The following is a 19,673-nucleotide window of genomic DNA, read 5'->3' as shown; positions in this document are numbered from 1 at the left end:
AGTGTATTAGCTGCACTATACTATTACTTTCATTCGGTTTTCCCACCTAATAATGCAGGATTTTCTTTTCCTTTTGTTTGTTTTTTTAATAAAAAGGCCATACTCATGTGTTAATCAAATTTGAATGCTCTTAAAACATGTTGTGAAATTCTTTATTTCTAATATTGTAACCTTGTGCCAAAATTTCTGACATTATTCCCTATAAAATGTGGTGGATTTATGTCTTTGGGCTTTTTGTGTCAAAGTAACTCAATAAATCTGTAACTTGAATTTATATTTTCTGTCTTATGTTTTTACAAGTGTAATTATTTTGGGCACTTTTTTTTTTTTAATCAAATTCAAAACACAGTAGATTTGGATATTACAAGCATTTGTATTTAAAATTTTTGAGTTGTATTAGCTTAAAATGGTTAACATTTTGAAACTAAAAATTAATTCCTTAAAGTTACTTGAGCTAGATTTGTACTTGAAACTCAAAATATCAAGTAGAGAGTACTAAACCAAAAATGTGGATATAACATAAAAACATTTATCAATGGTACTTAAAAATATTTATCTAAAGCTAATAAATAAAGTGTGTTTATTTAACTTTTATTTTTAAGTTTTAGTTACTTAAAATATTTTATGTAATCAGTTTCACCAAAAGTTTTGAGTAAAATTAACTTATTGGGTTTTACAGTGTATTTCTTAACACATTTGGATTAATCTGGATAATAAATCATCATTAGATTCACATAAGAGAGGTGGTGTGGTAGAATCACTAACAAATGTTTAGTTTAACTTAATTTACTTTTAATGAACAATGGTATTTGATCCATTTGGAATGAGAATGTTGTCATCAATTAGTAAAAATCAGAGCAACAATTGTTATCATGTGTCAAACATGTAATCAGACAGAAAGTAATGATGTGTTTTCCATAACACCATCACAAACTAGTAATCTATTACAGAACTTAAAAATATAAATTCATTCTAATGACTTGTAAACATCAGTAAAATTTCAATTCACTAACTACTAAAATACTAATTACTTATCAATTTACAATTTATTAACTCTGAATATTATAAATTATTATCATGGTAAAAAAAAAAAAGAACATAATTACTGAAGAACATGCAGCTTTTCTTTTTCCTGCCTGCAAATTTAATCATTTGTCAGGATATTGGACTGTTGGTTGGGGAAAAAGCAGGAAATCTGGAGGCATCACTTTGGGACCTGGACGACTGTAATAGTTTGCTTTTCTTCAGCAGATAAATTGATACACATGAGCTGCAGGCCTACTTTTGGGGTAAGTTATATTTATGCATTAGATTGGAAAGACAAACTGCACAACCCTGCACTCATTGCTAAGCTGGCACTTCTTTTAATTAGAAACTAACATCGAGCAGAAAATTAAAGAGTATTAGTAATTTGCCTCAACAAAACACTGCTTATGTTTTAGAAGCTGCCATTTCCTGCGTCCTCTAAACACAGCATTATTCGTTCTTCTGAGGTTTTCTGTTCTTGCCTGCTTTTTTGCTCTCGCAGGAGTTCACACTGCCCCTGCTGGAGGAGACGCGTCCTTACTTACTCCTTATCGTCACTGCAGCATTCGTCTAAGTCACAAGTGGTAATTAGTCATGTGACAAGTTGAAAAAGCAGCCCCACAAGGATGCAGGTGTTTGCTTCACAGGCTTATTTGCATTTGCACTGCTATCATTTAAGTTACAATTCTCGGTGGCGAACACCACATTTCATCACATGTGTGAGGGAATAGAAGGATGAAGGGGAGGAGCAGCCTCTGATGATTCAGCACCCCCTCTGCGCCTCCAAAAGTCTCTAATTATCTCCATTTACCCCCCACAAATCCCTGTAGGCCTAGCAGAGGCTTCCTTTCCCTTGTACCCCCCACAGTGGAAGAATTATCCAAACCATCTCCCATCCCAACTGTAAAACAGCGCATCTAGACAACACCCAGCCACCCACTTTCTTCTTCCGGATTTCATCACCCTGCATCCAAGCAGAACAAGGGAAGATTAAAAAAAAAAAAAAAACAGGAAAAGATAGGAGTGAGGATGAGCACCAGAGATGTCGGAAAGAGTGATGAAACCTGAGATGTTTTTCATGCAATGGCGCGCCGCATCTTTGTGTACAAAAGGCAATTTAGCCTTTGACAATTTGGAGGGTATGCAATTTCAGCAGGTAGGGCCGCGAGGGGAGGCAATGGGGCTTTTGATGTACTCTGCTTTGACGTGTATGGAGAGCAATTTGAAAAAGCATGCATTTATCCAAACGCAGAGACAGATGGAATCACACAGCAACACTTCTGCACAGCAAAAATGTGAGAGCGTGCGCTGTTTATTGGCACATATGTGCACATCATCACCTACGCAAGAGTGTTCATACACCTTCATGGAGAGACTGAAAATACTCGGCAGCTAATATGCGCACTGACACATAAATACAAGCAGTAATCCACAGTATTTTATGTGTTCATAACTGTGTCGCGGTATCACACAAAATTATACAAGTGTCTGGCAGCCTCAGATGGCAAGAGGATGTTCAAACTGTGCAACTATTGATCTGATGATACTTTGAAAAGGTTTCCAAATGAAGCAAACAATCCATAGCTGTAGTTACTGTGTCAAGTCATTTCCAGAAAGCGCGGAGGGGAAAAAACAAACTAAAAGAGCAGCCTGTGTCCAAACATTAATGGAGCTCAATAAAAACCTGGGTGAGCCACATCAAGGCGGGTTTAGATTGCTCACAGCGGGTTCATTAAGGTAACAATGCTGCTCTGTATAAAAAAAAACAAACACTTGGCTTCTGGCTGCTTTTTCCTGGGAAAATTCTCTGTTCCAAAGGAAGCGGTGTATTTTAATTCATGTTTAAAATAAATAGATCTCGGTAAATACCCAGGGCCCAGAGATTTAAGGAGGATTCTGCTCCATTATAATTCTGCTCGTGTTCTTATCCAGAGGTAGGAGGAAGTCATTGTTGTGCCAATCCCAGCTCTTGGACATGATATGCGGTGCCCAGTGAGTTACGGTAACCAACTCATGCCTAATTTATCACTACCTGCTAATGACATCTAGGATGTAAACTTACATTTACTCTACAGCTCATTTTTCACAATGCACATAACAGTTTGGGGATAATTGGAACACGTGACATAGTTTTCTTTGTGCACTCCAGCAGATACTCACATGCCTCTCCTAATTTTACGTTTCATGCAAAATATATCAAAATCTGGGTTGTGATTTGAATACATATCATCCATATAATAGATGGATGTCGCCATTTTTTCTAAAGAGGCAGCACAAAAAAAATGAACCTGCTCCTCAGTAATTACTTTTCTGATTAGTTTATTGTCACAGTAGTAGTTTCACTTCTCACTGATTAAAGCATTATGTTCATTTTGTAAGTTACGGGCATATTTACAGTAAAACAGACAATAAAGCAGGGCATGATACAGTGTAGCTCTCTTATAATTTGCAAGTCACCATCATATGTCTTCTCAGTTGCTCATCAAGTTGAAACAATACAAAAGCGCAACGCTCAACACAAAGTTGAGAAGTGACAACTGTCACTTTAATATTCCAGCATTAATTAAGGCTCAGTTGGAGATGGGATCAGAGATGACCTCACAGGACATAATGTAAGGGGTTTTCTTTTGTTTTGGGAACACAGACACAACTACATTACAAAAACATTATGAGCTTTCCCAATATGCAGTAAATTCTTAGGCGTGTTTGCTGCTTTGTACATTATTGTACTTTATTGAGCCCCGTGGGGAAATTGCTCTCTGCATTTAACCCATTCACTCAGTGAAGCAGTGGGCAGCCATTGGGTGCCCGGGGAGCAGTGTGTAGGGACGGTACCTTGCTCAGGGGTACCTCAGGGTAGCTGTTAAGGGGAATCGAACCCCCGACCTTCCGATCATGGGGCAACCACTCTACCTACTGAGCTATCCCTGCCCCTAATATATTGTGCCTAATATATAGCATGTGTTCCGCTTGAAACATGTACTACGCCTATTTAATCACCTTTACTGTTACATGATTACTGATTACTGTCACATGCAGTATGCTGACTCGGCTTTTGATACAGCTGCAGTTACATGTGTGCGTGTTTATTCAGTTTAGCTGTAGATGTTAATCGGGAACGATAATGTGAGCTATTGTGTGAAACCACACAGGGTAGAATCAAAACAAGCAATTCCCAAGCATCAAGGTCATCAAATCATCAAGTCCCAGGACAAGGCAATAGTAAAGACTAACATCCAGATCTGCAGGGTCTACAATACAAATGTGTTGTGCTCTAATTCCTGAACACATGACCAAGTTAAGTGACGTTACTGCAGTGGACAGTATTGTTGTCAAACTTTGGAGCATTGCTTGTGTGGAATACCAAACATTTATGCATTTCAGTCCAACTTCCTCAACATATTGAACTAGCAATTAAAGCTACAGAAGAGAGGAAGGTTTAGTTTTTCATCACACATGTAATAAGATCAAGAAAACATCTAGGACTCCAACAACAGAGGCTCCTGCCCCCACATCGCCTTAATTCAACCTGGCATTACATGAAAAGGGCAATGACACCGGTTGTGGCAAGATCTCCAGTACCTTTTTTCCACAGTTGGTGGTGGTGGTGCCAGTGCAGAGCCTGTTCTGCCTTATGCCACAGTCACACTAGGGAAAAGATTGGCTGGAGACTAATGCCAATGTCTTTGAAATAGCTGCTCATAAGACAACGACCGGGTATGCAACCACTAACAGTCAGCTGCCACCTTCAAAGGAACTTTGGTCCATCGAGACATAAAAATGGCAAAATGCTAAAATCAACCTGCTGTCAGTGTGCTACAATAAAAGGTAATTATTTGCTAACTTTCTCCAAAAGTGTTTGTAGTTAGTCTGGAATTGGTTGAAGCAATTAATTTTAAATCAGAGTGCTTAACTGAAAAATCTCTGATTATCAGTGATTTATCTGTGAAATTGGTGATTGCACACAGAACAATTGCAGATGATTGCTTTGAGACAGGTATCGCTCCTCGTGAAATTGAGGGTTTTGCATGCTCAACCACGGGCCAACTAGTTGGTCTCCACAACTACCTGATGAAAAAAATCACTACAATCAATTTTTTGTAATCACCAGGAGGTTGGTGGCCTATTTTTACTTTAGTGTGACTAAACCTGTCCACAAGTTTGAGAGGTCTGAGAAGGATGTGTTAGGAAGGATGTGAGGACATGGAAGTTGAAGGAATTTTCTTGGAAGTAAATACAGAATGCAAATAATCTTTAACTTAATTTTAGTGGTTCCATGTTTGCAACCTGAAATTGTGTGGTGGTATTAAGTAAGACATTTGAAGAGATCTTTACCACTAATAAAGATTGTTTTTTCTTTTGCATTTCTGCATCACATTGGCAAAATTCAGACTGATTCTCTTTCTTCATTTATGCTTTGGCAATGCATAAGGCACAAGTCAAAACCTAAGTTGTACTAAATATAAAACCGCCTACAAGAGAAAATCAAAGGAAGAGAAAAAAACGATTACACAACTGAACGCTGATCTCAGGGAACTGCAGTCAAAAATAATGTAAATCGAAAAAAAGAAGAAGAAGTCTTGAGCATTATTGCTGTAAGAGGAGTACTGTGAATCTTCAAGACTAAAACCACACAGTGTGTGCACTGTGGAAGGAAGGTATTCAGAAATGAGCCAGTGACTGAAAATCACCGGTCCAATCATGAGTGTCCTGCATGCTTTGTGCCCACATACAACAAAACAGACCCAATATACGAAAAGTGGTTGAAATCACGCATTTGTACCAGCCAGACAGGTTAACATTAGCAGATGGGGACAGTCGAAAGCAGCTGAAGATTTGAAAAACAAATGACAGCTAGAGTCTTCATCGCAATGTGTCGTTACTTCTCCTTCCTGTTCCATTCTTAAATTCAGCACTTCCCTGCAAAGTGTCGTCTAGATGTCCTAACGCAGTTTTGGCCTTTGCTTTAAAAACAAAAATGAAAAGCGCCCAGGAAAAAAAATGACAGTGCCATGCAATCAAGGCTGCCTCCGTCTGTGGAAAAGACTGTCAAATCTTCAAATCAACTTGAGTGAAGGTAAACACCAATCCTTGCCCTATCCCACATTTCAGACCTTACAGCAGAACAGCAGCAGTTTCTCTTAAATCCCTGCGGTTCATAAAATATTAACCTGTTACTATTGGGAAGGTGGCTGGGCATCGCCAGGTTATTTGAGGGTGGAGGCAGAGGCCCCCCACTGAGGCCCCGCGAATGCACAAAGTCACACGACCTCAATTAATCTCTGTCAGTCCTTGGACAATGTGACCTATACCTGTCCCACCTCATGATGGAGTTTAATGGGTGTAGGTGGCTTTGCTGTGGTTGCCATCATCCACTCAATTTATGGATATCCTATAGCAGGCTGCAGTGCTGAGCCTGAAGGTGGAGCAAAGTATTGATTTAGCCTTCAGAAATACATGCATTACATCAGCCATTCACAGAATTAGTTTAAAAGTCTATTACTCTTCTGCTTCGCTGTCTCTTCTCTGCCAAGGATGAAAAGGAGAGCTGAAATAATGTTTGAAATAATTTAATAACCCGACATTTTTTTCTTCTCTTCATCTCCCTGAGCCTCAAAGCAGGCACGTCCACCCTCTGAGAGACATTAGCACGAGATGCCGTGCGATACTACCACCCCGCCATCGTTAAAGTGGCCTTATAAACAGCTGGAAAAACACAAATAAGCTCAAGACACGAGGTCACTGAATTAAAGGAAGCCCATGTTGTTCTTACATTTTCTAATGCCGTCTAAATATCTTCAGCTCAGCCCATGCTTTAACAAAAACAAGACAGCTTACCTTTTAAAATATTTTGCATGTTTTATGGTACGCATTGGCAATTATTTAGTAATGAATATTCCTTTCCTTGTGTGTGGAAGGTATACTACAGCTCTAAACTAATTCACACATCACATAGACCCTTGGGAGCTCAGTGGAAACTCAGCCAAGGACAAACAGAGGACACTTCACTCACACATTTCAGCAGTGTAGCGACATATCAATACAAAGTCCTTTCTTCAAATGGAAATACAACACAAAGTAGAATTTAGTCATGTTTGTGACTTGAGGAATGCTTAGGACAGCATCACATCCCACTAATGGTCAGCCTGTACAAAAGGCCACAAGGCAGGCAGCATAACTATGGCAAAGAAAAAAATAATTATTATATATTTAAAAAATGGAGGCAACACACAACGCTCTTCCTGTCTATGGATTGTGCTCTCTCCTGGTGCCTTGCTCGAGGTTGCGCCCACTGTCCATGTTTGCACAGTTGGTGCTGCGCCACCCTGCAGAGGGCAAGCCACACTTCATCTCGCGTTACCATCACAGCAACATTTAAACAAGAGGCATAGCTGGGCAAAGCCATCATCGATGCAAGTGCAGAATAATGTTCCAGCATGTGGGTCCCTTCGTGCTTATGCGGGTACTCACAGCTCATGTTTGGTGTGCGTTAAAGAAAGAGAAGCAGGGACGTGCAGTTTTTGTAAAACAGACAGTCGATTCTGTATGTGTGAGTTTTCTAATCCACTTATGTTTGCACCCTTAGGCTATCACAGAGTGAAGTTCCAGAAGGGAGCACTGAATTAGGCTAACCTGCCAGCTAATGCTTTATTCAGGCAGAGAGCACTGACACAACAAAATGAATCATTCATTCTGGGAGAGGTGGAACACATAAATACATCTTGACCAACCATGGCTCTAACAAGATTGGTCACAGTGTTGAAATCCATAGGTTCAAGGATGAGGAGGAAATAAAAGGAGATGACTTTAGCTGCAGGATGTCCAGCAGCTGCTTCACCTCAAGCAAGGTTCTGTAGCCACAGACTAAATTAACTACCTGTTAACTGCTCCATCTGGCCAAAAGCCCCAAAGAGCAGCAAGATCATTGATAGATTCATACTTGCAGCTAAATCTGAGAGGTGATTTATGACACTCCCTGACGCTGTTGACACAAGCCGTGTATCCCATTTGAAGATGGGCAGCATCTTTTCTGTCCAGGCTAAGTGGAGAATAATTCATTTCTAATTCAATGAACATGGGAGTCACTTTCTGGAGAGCAAGACATTAGCATTACACTTTCACTTACACAAGCACAATTCTTCAAAGACAGGTTGGGAGTGCGTCGTCAGAGCTTATTAGCTGAACTTTTGGCTGCCAGATCTGCTTGGGTGTGCAGGTTAAAGGTCACCCCACAATGGACTGAGAAGAATGTGGTCCAGTTACACCACACACTTATACACACATTAGGGGTGCAACGATACACAAAATTCACGGTTCGGTTCGATACTTTGGTGTCACAGTTTGATATTTTTTCGATACAAAAAAATGTTCATGCCTTTTTAATTTGTCATTTATTAAAATTATAAATATATATTTTAAGTCAAAAGTAAAGTTTTTAAATTTAATGTTGCTGAAACAACAAAGTAAAAAAAATAAATAAACCTATCTGATCGAGAAAAGAGAGTTTATTACGGAGAAATGTCTCTTTCCAAAATAAAAGCTATACTATCCGCTTCTTCTGGGCTATATTCTCAGCAGCATATTAAACATATCAGGTCCCCATAAGGAGAATCATGTGCTAACGGCTGTCTAAATGACTCGTGTAAAGTTTGTAGCATGCGTGCTTGTTGTTTTGTCTGCTCCCACTTGTCTTTGCACTCGGATGATGTCGGAGTAAATGTGCAGTCATATTCGTTGTGTTCCCACTAGTGCTGTCATATATATACATTTTTTTTTTTTTTTTTTTTTTTTTTTTTTTTTCCAGCACGCCCCTGCGGGCGGTTTATCCTTCAAGCTCGGGTCCTCTACCAGAGGCCTGGGAGCTTGAGGGTCCTGCGCAGTATCTTAGCTGTTCCCAGGACTGCGCTCTTCTGGACAGAGATCTCCGATGTTATTCCCGGGATCTGCTGGAGCCACTCGCCTAGCTTGGGAGTCACCGCACCTAGTGCTCCGATTACCACGGGGACCACCGTTACCTTCACCCTCCACATCCTCTCGAGCTCTTCTCTGAGCCCTTGGTATTTCTCCAGCTTCTCGTGTTCCTTCTTCCTGATATTGCTGTCATTCGGAACCGCTACATCGATCACTACCGCCGTCTTCTTCTGTTTGTCTACCACCACTATGTCCGGTTGGTTAGCCACCACCATTTTGTCCGTCTGTATCTGGAAGTCCCACAGGATCTTAGCTCGGTCATTCTCCACCACCCTTGGGGGCATCTCCCATTTTGACCTCGGGACTTCTAGGTTATACTCGGCACAGATGTTCCTGTACACTATGCCGGCCACTTGGTTATGGCGTTCCATGTATGCCTTGCCTGCTAGCATCTTGCACCCTGCTGTTATGTGCTGGATTGTCTCTGGGGCATCTTTACACAGCCTGCACCTGGGGTCTTGCCTGGTGTGATAGACCCCAGCCTCTATGGATCTTGTACTCAGAGCTTGTTCTTGTGCTGCCATGATTAGTGCCTCTGTGCTGTCTTTCAGTCCAGCTTTGTCCAGCCACTGGTAGGATTTCTGGATATCAGCCACCTCCTCTATCTGCCGGTGGTACATACCGTGCAGGGGCCTGTCCTTCCATGATGGTTCCTCGTCTCCCTCCTCTTTCTTGGGTTTCTGCTGCCTGAGGTATTCACTGAGCACTCGGTCAGTTGGGGCCATCTTCCCAATGTATTCTTGGATGTTCCTTGTCTCATCCTGGACTGTGGTGCTGACACTCACCAGTCCCCGGCCCCCTTCCTTCCGCTTAGCGTACAGCCTCAGGGTGCTGGACTTGGGGTGAAACCCTCCATGCATGGTCAGGAGCTTTCTTGTCTTTATGTCAGTGGCTTCTATCTCCTCCTTTGGCCAGCCTATTACCCCAGCAGGGTACCTGATCACGGGCAGGGCGTATGTGTTGATGGCCCGGATCTTGTTCTTACCATTCAGCTGACTCCTCAGGACTTGCCTGACCCTCTGCAGGTACTTGGTGGTTGCAGCCTTTCTAGCGGCCTCTTCATGGTTCCCATTTGCCTGCGGGATCCCCAGGTACTTGTAACTGTCCTCTATGTCTGCAATGTTGCCTTCTGGTAGTTCAATCCCCTCAGTTCTGACTACCTTCCCTCTCTTTGTTACCATCCGACTACACTTCTCCAGTCCGAACGACATTCCAATGTCATTGCTGTATAGCCTGGTAGTGTGGATCAGTGAATCGATGTCTCGTTCACTCTTGGCATACAGCTTGATGTCATCCATGTACAGGAGGTGGCTGACAACTGCTCCGTTCCGTAGTCGGTATCCGTAGCCAGTCTTGTTAATGATCTCACTGAGGGGGTTCAGGCCTATGCAGAACAGCAGTGGGGACAGAGCATCTCCTTGGTAGATCCCGCACTTGATGGTAACTTGTGCTATGGGCTTGGAGTTGGCCTCTAGTGTTGTACGCCACATCCCCATTGAGTTCCTGATGAAGGCTCTTAGGGTCCCATTGATCTTGTACAATTCTAGGCATTCCAGTATCCAGCTGTGGGGCATTGAGTCATAGGCCTTCTTGTAATCAATCCAGGCAGTGCACAGGTTGGTCAGTCTGGTCTTGCAGTCTCGGCTGATTGTTCTGTCTACCAGTAGCTGGTGTTTTGCACCTCTGGTATTCTTGCCAATTCCTTTCTGTGTCCCGCTCATGTATTGACCCATGTGCCTGTTCATCTTAGCCGATATGATGCCTGACAGGAGCTTCCATGTAGTACTGAGGCAGGTTATTGGTCGGTAGTTGGAGGGGACCGGTCCCTTCTTGGGGTCCTTGGGGATCAGGACCGTCCGGCCTTCAGTTAGCCATTCCGGGTGTCTCTCGTTAACTAGCAGCTGGTTCATTTGTGCTGCCAGACGCTCGTGGAGTGCAGTCAGCTTCTTCAGCCAGTAGGCGTGAACCATGTCGGGCCCTGGTGCTGTCCAACTCTTCATACTGGAGACCCTTTCTTGGATATCTGCCACTGTGATGGTTACTGGACCCTGTTCAGGGAGGTCGCTGTGGTCTGCCCTCAGATCCACTAGCCACTGAGCATTGCCATTATGGGTTGCATCCTTCTCCCATATGCTCTTCCAGTATTGCTCCGTCTCCAGCCTTGGTGGTGCTGTTCTCTTATTGTTCCCTTGCCACTGAGAGTACACCTTTGCTGGTTCTGTGGAGAACAGCTGGTTTATTCTCCTGCCTTCTATCTCTCTGGTGTACCTCCTCAAGCGGCTGGCCAAGGCTGTGAGTCTTTGCTTGGCAGTTTCCAAGGCCTCAGGTATGGACAGCTTGCTGTATTTCTTAGGCACCTTATTTGTCGCACCTTTCTGCAACTCTGTTAGTTGGCTAACCTCCCTCCGTGCTACTTTGATCTTGCCCTCTAGCCTCCTTCTCCATGGAGGGTACTGCCCCTTGTGGCTGTTCAACTTGTAACCAAGCATCTCACTGATCACTGCTGCCGTATTGTAGATCAGCTTGTTAGTGTCGGTAATTGTGGTTGTAGGTATTGCCCGTAGTGCTGCATTAACATCATCTAGCAGACCTTCTGAGGGTACTTCACGTAATCTTGGTAACCGGCTACGGGGGATCCAGGTTTCAAGCTTGGCCATGATCCTATTTTTCAGGTCAGTTCCTCTCGCACTCAACGATCCTTCTCCTATCGCACTTGGGGCTATGTACCCAATCTCGGGTGGGGGTGATGATATCTCCCCCCTGACCTGGCGTCCTGACTCCTCCTTGCCGTAGCATTTGTGTTGTACCTCGTCAATCTCTAGCTGTGAGAGCAGTCCCTTCTTTCGAATGTTGGAACACTGAGCTACTAGTTGTTTCGCCGTCATTGTGGATGTTGGGTATCGAAGAATCCATAGGTCCCTCATCCTATTCATGTAGCCCCTTCCGCCGGGGTTACTTGCGTAGTAGCATTCCAACAACGCCCTGTTTTCGTCCCTTGCCCACCGATGCCTTCTTGTTCCAGTAGCCCACTTTTCGTCAGGGTGCCCTGGTTCCTCAACACCTGACGCGGACCTTGTTGATCCGGGCGACGTCCGAGCCGGCATGCCTTCATATTTATCTGTCTCGCTCATGTCTGCGGTAGGCTTGCTTAGCATAGGGGGTCTAGCCTTAGGACCCTTACTGGATACAGACGCCCCAGGCAGGAATCGAACTTGCGATCCTCTGTTCCAAAGGCATGTAGTTTAACCACTACGCTATCCAGCTACGCTATATATATATATATATATATATATATATATATATATATATATATATATATATATATATATATATATATATATATATATATATATATATATATATATATATATATATATATGTGTGTGTGTGTGTGTGTGTGTGTGTGTGTAAAAATAAAAAGTGTTGTTCATGAGCAAGAACCCACTGGGTCCAACTGAAGGTCAAAAGGTCTTCAAGAATCCAGGAGGTAATGCCACTTATTTGCCACCGGTGATCAGGTGTGTCTGTCATCGCTGAACAAAAGTGAGACCAGGGACACATAAAGCTAAGAAGAGCCCAGTCTGGTGATAGGGGCTATAAAGCCTTCTGCAGCCCTCAGGCTAGATTCTCTAGTAGGGAGAATTAGGGCCTCTTAATCTCTTTTGTCACTGTTCCACTGAACTCAGCCAAGAGACAATGACTATTTCAGAGAAAAAAGGGACTGATTTTCCACATTAAATACAATAATGGTACTCCATGGTTTGATTATTTTGGGCCCTAAATGATAGAAAAATGAACCAGTGTCAAAGCTGGCAAGGAGGACACAGGATAAAATGTTCTCACATATCCTGCAGTATATGCTTATTAAAGGGTACGTTTGAATGTAAGTGGGCAGATCTGTCATTTAATCTAAACATGCATAAACATGACCAAAGCTTTTAGATTTATTCTGCAGCAACATTAGGAGTGAATGTAAAAGCACCAAATCGAATCCTTTTTTTTTTTTTACTTTTATTGCCGATATACAATAGTGTGCAAAAGTATTGAGCCACCCCTCATAGGCTTGTATTTTTGCTTCCAAAAAGTCAGACTTTTTAAAGTGCTCCAGGTGTATTTCTTTAGATACTGCCCTCATTTTCAATCACTTGCAGTCTAATTCTTGTACCTGATGATTTTCAGAGGAATTTTTTTGTGAAGCCTCTTAACACTGACCTATGAATCATTCAAGCAAAAAAAAAAAAAGGCAGCCAACTTCAGGCATGAACCAGTTTGTGTTTACACATAATAGACAACTTAGCAAAGACTCATTTTTACATTGTATCTTTAGGCCCAAGCAGCCTGTCACAAAAATCACACAATTTGTTTCCATTTCTTTGGTTGAATGTGTGAAAAATACCAAAGAAAACAGAGTCTGACAGGCATAAAATAGTATTTTTCCACCAACAATGTGATTCCCAAAGAGCTATTAGAGGAAACCTTGGCACATCTGTCCAGCGTGTCCTTAAAAAAGTTGAGGTAACTGGAGAAGTGGAGGGCAAAAGAAAAATGGACGGCCGAGAGAAAAAACTACCTACAGCAGATGAAAAGTATCAGAAAATAACTTTCTGAAGAAATAGGAAAAAAATGCAACAAAAGACCTGAGAGATGTATTTGGCCCTTTGCTTGATCCATCTACTGTACACTGAAGCCTCATCAAAAATGGTTTCAGTAGAAGGGTGGTTGTCAAAAATCAGATAATAAGGCAGGGAAACTGGAAGAAAAGGCTGAGGTACATCTGCAGCAACAGCTTTCATGGGGTGATGAATCCTAATGTAAACTTTCATGTTAAAATCACTGTCAGTATGAACATTGGAGGCTGTTTTCAGCCAGCAGTGTTGGACATCTTATCAAAACTGATGGCATTTCAAATGTAGGGAAGTGTATCACCTTCTGATCCTCCCTGCTGTTTCAGCTAGAAAGCATCTAATTGGCATGGCTTCATTTTTAAGCATGACAACGATGCTACACACACTTGACTAATAATGGAAGACAATCAGTCGTGGATTGGCCTCCCCAGAGCCCGGACCGTTATTGGACATTTTTGAAGCAGTGTGGGATCATTGAAAGAAAATGGAACAAAAGGGAAGAAAATTCCAATGACAAGCTTTGGAATATCCTCCAAGAAGCCTGGAGACTGCGTCAAGAAATTAACAGAAAGCTTGCCTAAGAGTTTAAGAGAGTGTTGAAGAACAATGGTGATCTTGCCAAATATTGGCCTTCGAGGATGTTAGAATTTAGCCTCATATATTATATTTTTATTTGTTTTTTGGGCATGTTTTAATTAATCGCTGCAAAATACTTTCCTCGCAAAATGTAAAGAAAAGAGGGGTGGCTCAAGGCTTTTACACAGCGCTGTGAGAAGACTGTACATTTGTAAGCATTACTACAATCTCTAGACACAGTGTTTTGCAGATGCTGTGTCTCAGCAGTGATTAGCATGTAGCACTAGGCGGGCAACTTGGAGACACACCAAACCGCAGTCCATAGGGAATGAATGGATGCGATCTCCATAATCCCGGATCATCCAGGCCCTGATTGAGGTAAGAGCCAGCCGTGTCTCTGTGCATCGCCCATCCTGTTTAGCTACCCAGATGCATTAATGCCAGTCATGCATGGGAATCAATCAGGGCCCATGGACATAATCCTTACCCGAAGCTGTGTAAATAACTCAGCTCGGCTCAGAGGGGGGCTACGACGGCAAAGTCACATACTGAGTGAGGGGGATACAGTTTTGGCATTCATGAATCCTTGTGTTAGGCTTTGCAGAAAAAAGCTATTGAAAGTCACTCAATATGCATCAGTGAGAAAGTGTTTTGAAATGATCCATTTATAATGCAAACAGTTGTGTGTTTGCTGCTCTTATATGTATACGTGTGTGTGGGAAGGTACATATTGCTTGGGTGTCTGTATGTTTAAGGGTATTTGTACTTTTTCCCACTCTGTCAACACTTTGGTATGACAGCGCTGCTAGTGAAAGGACAGGGCAATCTTACTTGCTGTTTGTTTGGCGCATTTCTCCCTGTCGCTCTGTCACTCTGATTCAGCATCAGAGCCTCTGACTGAGATGCTCTGACGGCTCCTCTGTCACATCGGCAGAACAGCAGGAAGGCTGACTGATGGCCAAAACAGGTAAGAGGTGTGGGCTGGTGAGTGGGTAAGAAGCAAAGCTGAGCAGAAAAACCCCCCACGTATTTGTCAATGTGTGCATTAGAAAGCACAGAGAGGAAAGAAAAAAGTCTTTGTAGAAGCACAGCGATTGTGCATGTAAGGGAGGAAGAGAGATGCCTTTAGCTATTCCTGTTTGTCTGCTTCTGTGGCTCATAGTTCTGAGACTTCATGAGATTCGAATCATGTTGCAACTTCAGCCAGATTTCCAAAAAAACAAAAAACAAAACCCAGATATGGTTTCAGGGAGACATGGTCATCCAGGCCCCTGAACAATTAGCAGTAACACACTTCTAATGAGCAGCTGAACCTTGAGGAAACTGGCAGCAGAGGGCCGTGCGTGGGATACAGCACAGCCAGCACTGAGTTCATGTGTTTTTCATACATACAGGGCACTAGCACTTCATATTTGCTGGATTTGTATGTGTGAAAAAGAATATATTGCACTTTTCAAAACTAAAAAGCGCTTATACATTAGGTTTTACAGCCACTCTGTACAAGAGTTTGATAGTTGAAAGACTCAAAGTCAAGCAAGGAAAGTGTGTCTCTAGGTGCTATTAGTCCAGTAACAATGTAACAATATGTTCCCTAACTAGTTTTGGCTGAGATTAAATAAAAAGAAATCATCTCATTTAAGAGTATATATTGAAAATACTGGGATAAATACTGTGATACAATTCTGAGCTTTAAGAACAAGAAATGTAACCTTCATGACTGAATCTCACACATAACACAATCAATGCTGGAGGAGCTGTGAAGAGTTAAGCTTGGCTACTTTGATTTTTTTCCCCTGCTTTTTCTGAAATTATTGAACAAAAAAAGGCATTGGATTAATTGCTGAAAACCTTTGATACGATCCCGCCTGGATTACGACTCTGACATCGGACACTGGACTAAAAACAGTAGCGGAGCTCACTGCCCACCAGTCAAAAAGCAGTTAACAGTTGGCAGAACAGACAGCTGACCAGTTAACAGCTGACTAAATTTGCTTACCAGTGAAAACAAGTTGCGTGCATGGAGCCAAAGAGGATTCCAACAGCTGAGGAAGTTGAAGACATTAAAAAGTCACTGGAATTCCAAGCAGAAGAAATGTCTGCTATCATGCTACAGCAGAAAAGTATCCTGGACATTGTCAGTGCTATATGTGTTAATTCTTAACAAAAAACTCAGCTTGGTTCGTTTACAGTGAGGGTTACAGGGATCATACAGTACATACTGACTATTCCTAAATCTTGAAATATAGAAATTTACACATCCAGGGAATTTCCAAAAAGCACAAATAAACTATAGGACATATTCAAAGCAAGTTTTTGGTAAGAGGGGAAATTATAATTTAAGGGGTTTTTGCAACTTCAAAACTGTTAATAATGTGCATATTCAGAGGAACAGGTTTGGTGTGTGGAGTGAAATTGTGGAATAGTTTAAGAGTGGGGCTGAAGTACAAACGTAAAGCAATTCAAAAAGAGGAATAAAGAAGAAACAAAGATATTACATTTTGATGAATTTCTCTCTTTATTTGTTATTTTATGTATATTAAAGTTCTGCAACCCACATTCTACAATTGGAGGTACTTGTCTTTGATGAGTGCATGTAAAGATTTATAAAGAGTTTATGACTTATGGAGAAAGGGTGAGATAAAATAAGTGTGTGCTTCTTCCCACTCCTTTTCAGGTATGGGAACTAAATCAACAAATGTGCGGCAATATTGTAGTATACTTAGCTTCATGTTATATATTCTTTCATCTTTTTTTAATCGCTCCTAAATGAGTTTGTGAATACTGCTTACATGTTCAAAATAAGTCACTGCTATTAGCAGTAAGAGAGTTTGTGGCACCTTAATCCTGTTAGAGTAAAATAATCTAGCTCCTAAAAATATATACAAATTCAGCTTTTTACAATAGAGCTGAAAAATGTTGTTTTTTTTGGCTTTGTATGTATTATCTTATACACCTTACTTTAGCTCATTTGAATATAAGCATGCCCCCTTTTTTATTTGTGAACTATGAGGCTCTAGACTATGTAAGCCTTTTACGTTATTTCATTTATATTTTACTATAATATTGTTATTATAATTAAGTGTTGAGCAGAGACTAATGCAAGTATCCATGGATGTATCCGTTAAGGGTTTTCTTTGTTTGCCAAAAAGGAGTAAATCAAAGCATCCAGCTGTGTGTGCTACACGCAGAATAAACTACTACTGCTACTAAACTCAGCTACTATTGCTGGGCCCCTGAATTTGACCATTTTTATTACTTTTATCATTTCCCTAAACACTTGAACCGAACTAACACACTGAATTCTAAATTGGCAACAAAGAAAATATTTGTTCGACACAATATGACAACATGAAGTTTACCTTTGAATCACTTGAAACACAGAAACACAATATAGCAACACAAACTTTACAATAAATGACCTAAAAGAAGGTAACATTTTGACACTGAGACCATTTACAAGTGGAAACGTAGGACCAATCGATACCTGTGCAGACCATGTGACACAAATCAAATCTGGGACTTCCCGGCTCCTGGGGTTGGATTCAGTGCATGTATGTTTTTGGTGGGGGTTTTTGCATATCATATTCAATAACATTTTGCAGACCTTTACAATGAGGTTAAGACACGGCAAGGATATATATTTTGTAAACAGCACATTTAAAATGTAGCTAAATGTTACACTATGACCCTTACCTGACAAGCATTAAACAGTTTATAAAATGAAATATGATGTGTCATTGCAGCAGCTTGCACTGTATGACGGATATGTCACTCAGTGTCAGTGGTATATCCACTGGAGAGTTGTCCTTTTTAATCTCATGTATCTCATGCTCAACAACTTTTATTCACAGGCAGAAAAACAGTTGTCAGTTTCAATTTTCTGTATGAATTTTCTGTCCTTTTCCATGAAACTATAGATCCCTTAAATTTTTAAGTAAATGTATCTCCTGAAGCAACCTGTTTTATTTACTATTTGATTGTTTACTTATTTTTGTTTGTATTATTTCCAAACATTCCCTGGCCTCTGGTTTGAACGTCATCTGTCCACATGTTTTCATTGAGTCTACGTGTCGTCTCTTCAGTTCCTCCAGCTTCATCCCACAGCTCGAAGCCGTGTATTACGCTAACTGGTGATTCTACAGTGAATGCGAGGGTGAACTGTAATCTGTCTCTGTCTTGACCTCTTCAGAGTGTTACCCGCCTCTCAACCTACGGCAGCCGTGTCAGCTCTGAATGGCTTTTCATCAATAGATTGAAAATAGATACTTGATTATTTTTTTAATGGGCCCATTTACATTTATAATGAACTGAAAATAATATTTTTACTGCACTGAAGCATTAATTTCATTCTTTGCACATTCTTCATGTTTCATAATTTCTTTTATGTTACTTGTTAATTAGTAGTTAAACAGATTTTCACAGATTAAAAAAAAAAGATTACAGAATAAACCAACATATTTTAATTCCTGTATACCAACATGTCTGTGATGAAGCTGACCTGGTGGGCAGGTCAGTGTACCCATCAGGTTCTAACTTATATCATCCAATATCCACCAACGGGATGAATCTTATTTTATTTTATTTATTAATGTTTTGAAATGGGATTTTCTGAGACATCCACAGAGTGTGAATGCCATCTCAGTGCCAGGAACATGCACTGCTTACAGACAAAAAGATAGACGTGTACACTCACATCCTTTCTCATCTAAAAAGACAGGAGAGTCTAAACCCTGAGGATAATGGGCAGACAGTGCTGTGTGTCTTCTTTCACGTTGGCAGTAAGAAGAAATGAGAGTTAAGACACTCTGGAGACACATTCTTCAAGTAGACAGATTGCTTCTACAAATACACCAGTCTCCCTGTGGAGGAGCATGTTCCTCAGAGGAGGAGCTACTCTAAAGATATTCAGCTGAATTTACTTGAAGATCAGAGGGAGTAACACCCCCCCCCCCCTCCCCATAAACCTGTCTTTACTTTAAAGTACTGACTAGAATAAATCGAATAAAGCGAACAATGCATAGTGCCTCTAGAGCAACAGGCAACATTCACTGATGAAGAGTCTAAGGACATTTCTCAGCAAAGCCAACCCACTTAGCCATATAACACATTTCTCTGAACCCTTGAGAATGATTATAATCATAGTCTATTGTATATGAGTCATCAGGAAAGTGGGTAATTTATTTCTAAGACGGATGATATGCTAACTTTTCCTGTAACCTCTTCTGACAGAAGCCTTGATCATTGGTTTGTTAATGATTGCTAGTGCAAATTTTATGATTTTTAGGGGAATACAATCTGCTGTTTGGAACTAAACACCATCAATTTTCTTATTTTGTACTCTCCACTCAATAAAGCAAAGTCTATATTACATCAAAGCAGCGTTATCAGCATTAAGATCCATTTCAACACAAGTCTAGAAACTTGGCAATCAGCAGCACATGACATGAAGCATCACAGCCAAGAATTATATCGTCT

At 41.1% G+C, this 19,673-nt stretch overlaps 1 protein-coding gene across 1 annotated transcript in view; it reads right to left on the bottom strand.

Moving 5' to 3' along the window:
• Positions 1-19,673, bottom strand: part of LOC146610073 (receptor-type tyrosine-protein phosphatase U-like) — a 259,644-nt gene that overhangs the window by 216,679 nt on the left and 23,292 nt on the right. The gene's annotated exons all lie outside the window — the stretch shown is intronic.

This window comes from Diplotaxodon limnothrissa, linkage group LG22 (genome assembly GCF_057381915.1).
Source record: "Diplotaxodon limnothrissa isolate DT_005_m linkage group LG22, D_limnothrissa_male_GT1.1, whole genome shotgun sequence".
NCBI classification, from domain to species: domain Eukaryota; kingdom Metazoa; phylum Chordata; class Actinopteri; order Cichliformes; family Cichlidae; genus Diplotaxodon; species Diplotaxodon limnothrissa.
Note: the sequence above shows the minus strand (reverse complement) of the source record. Positions and strands in the feature narration are given on the sequence as shown.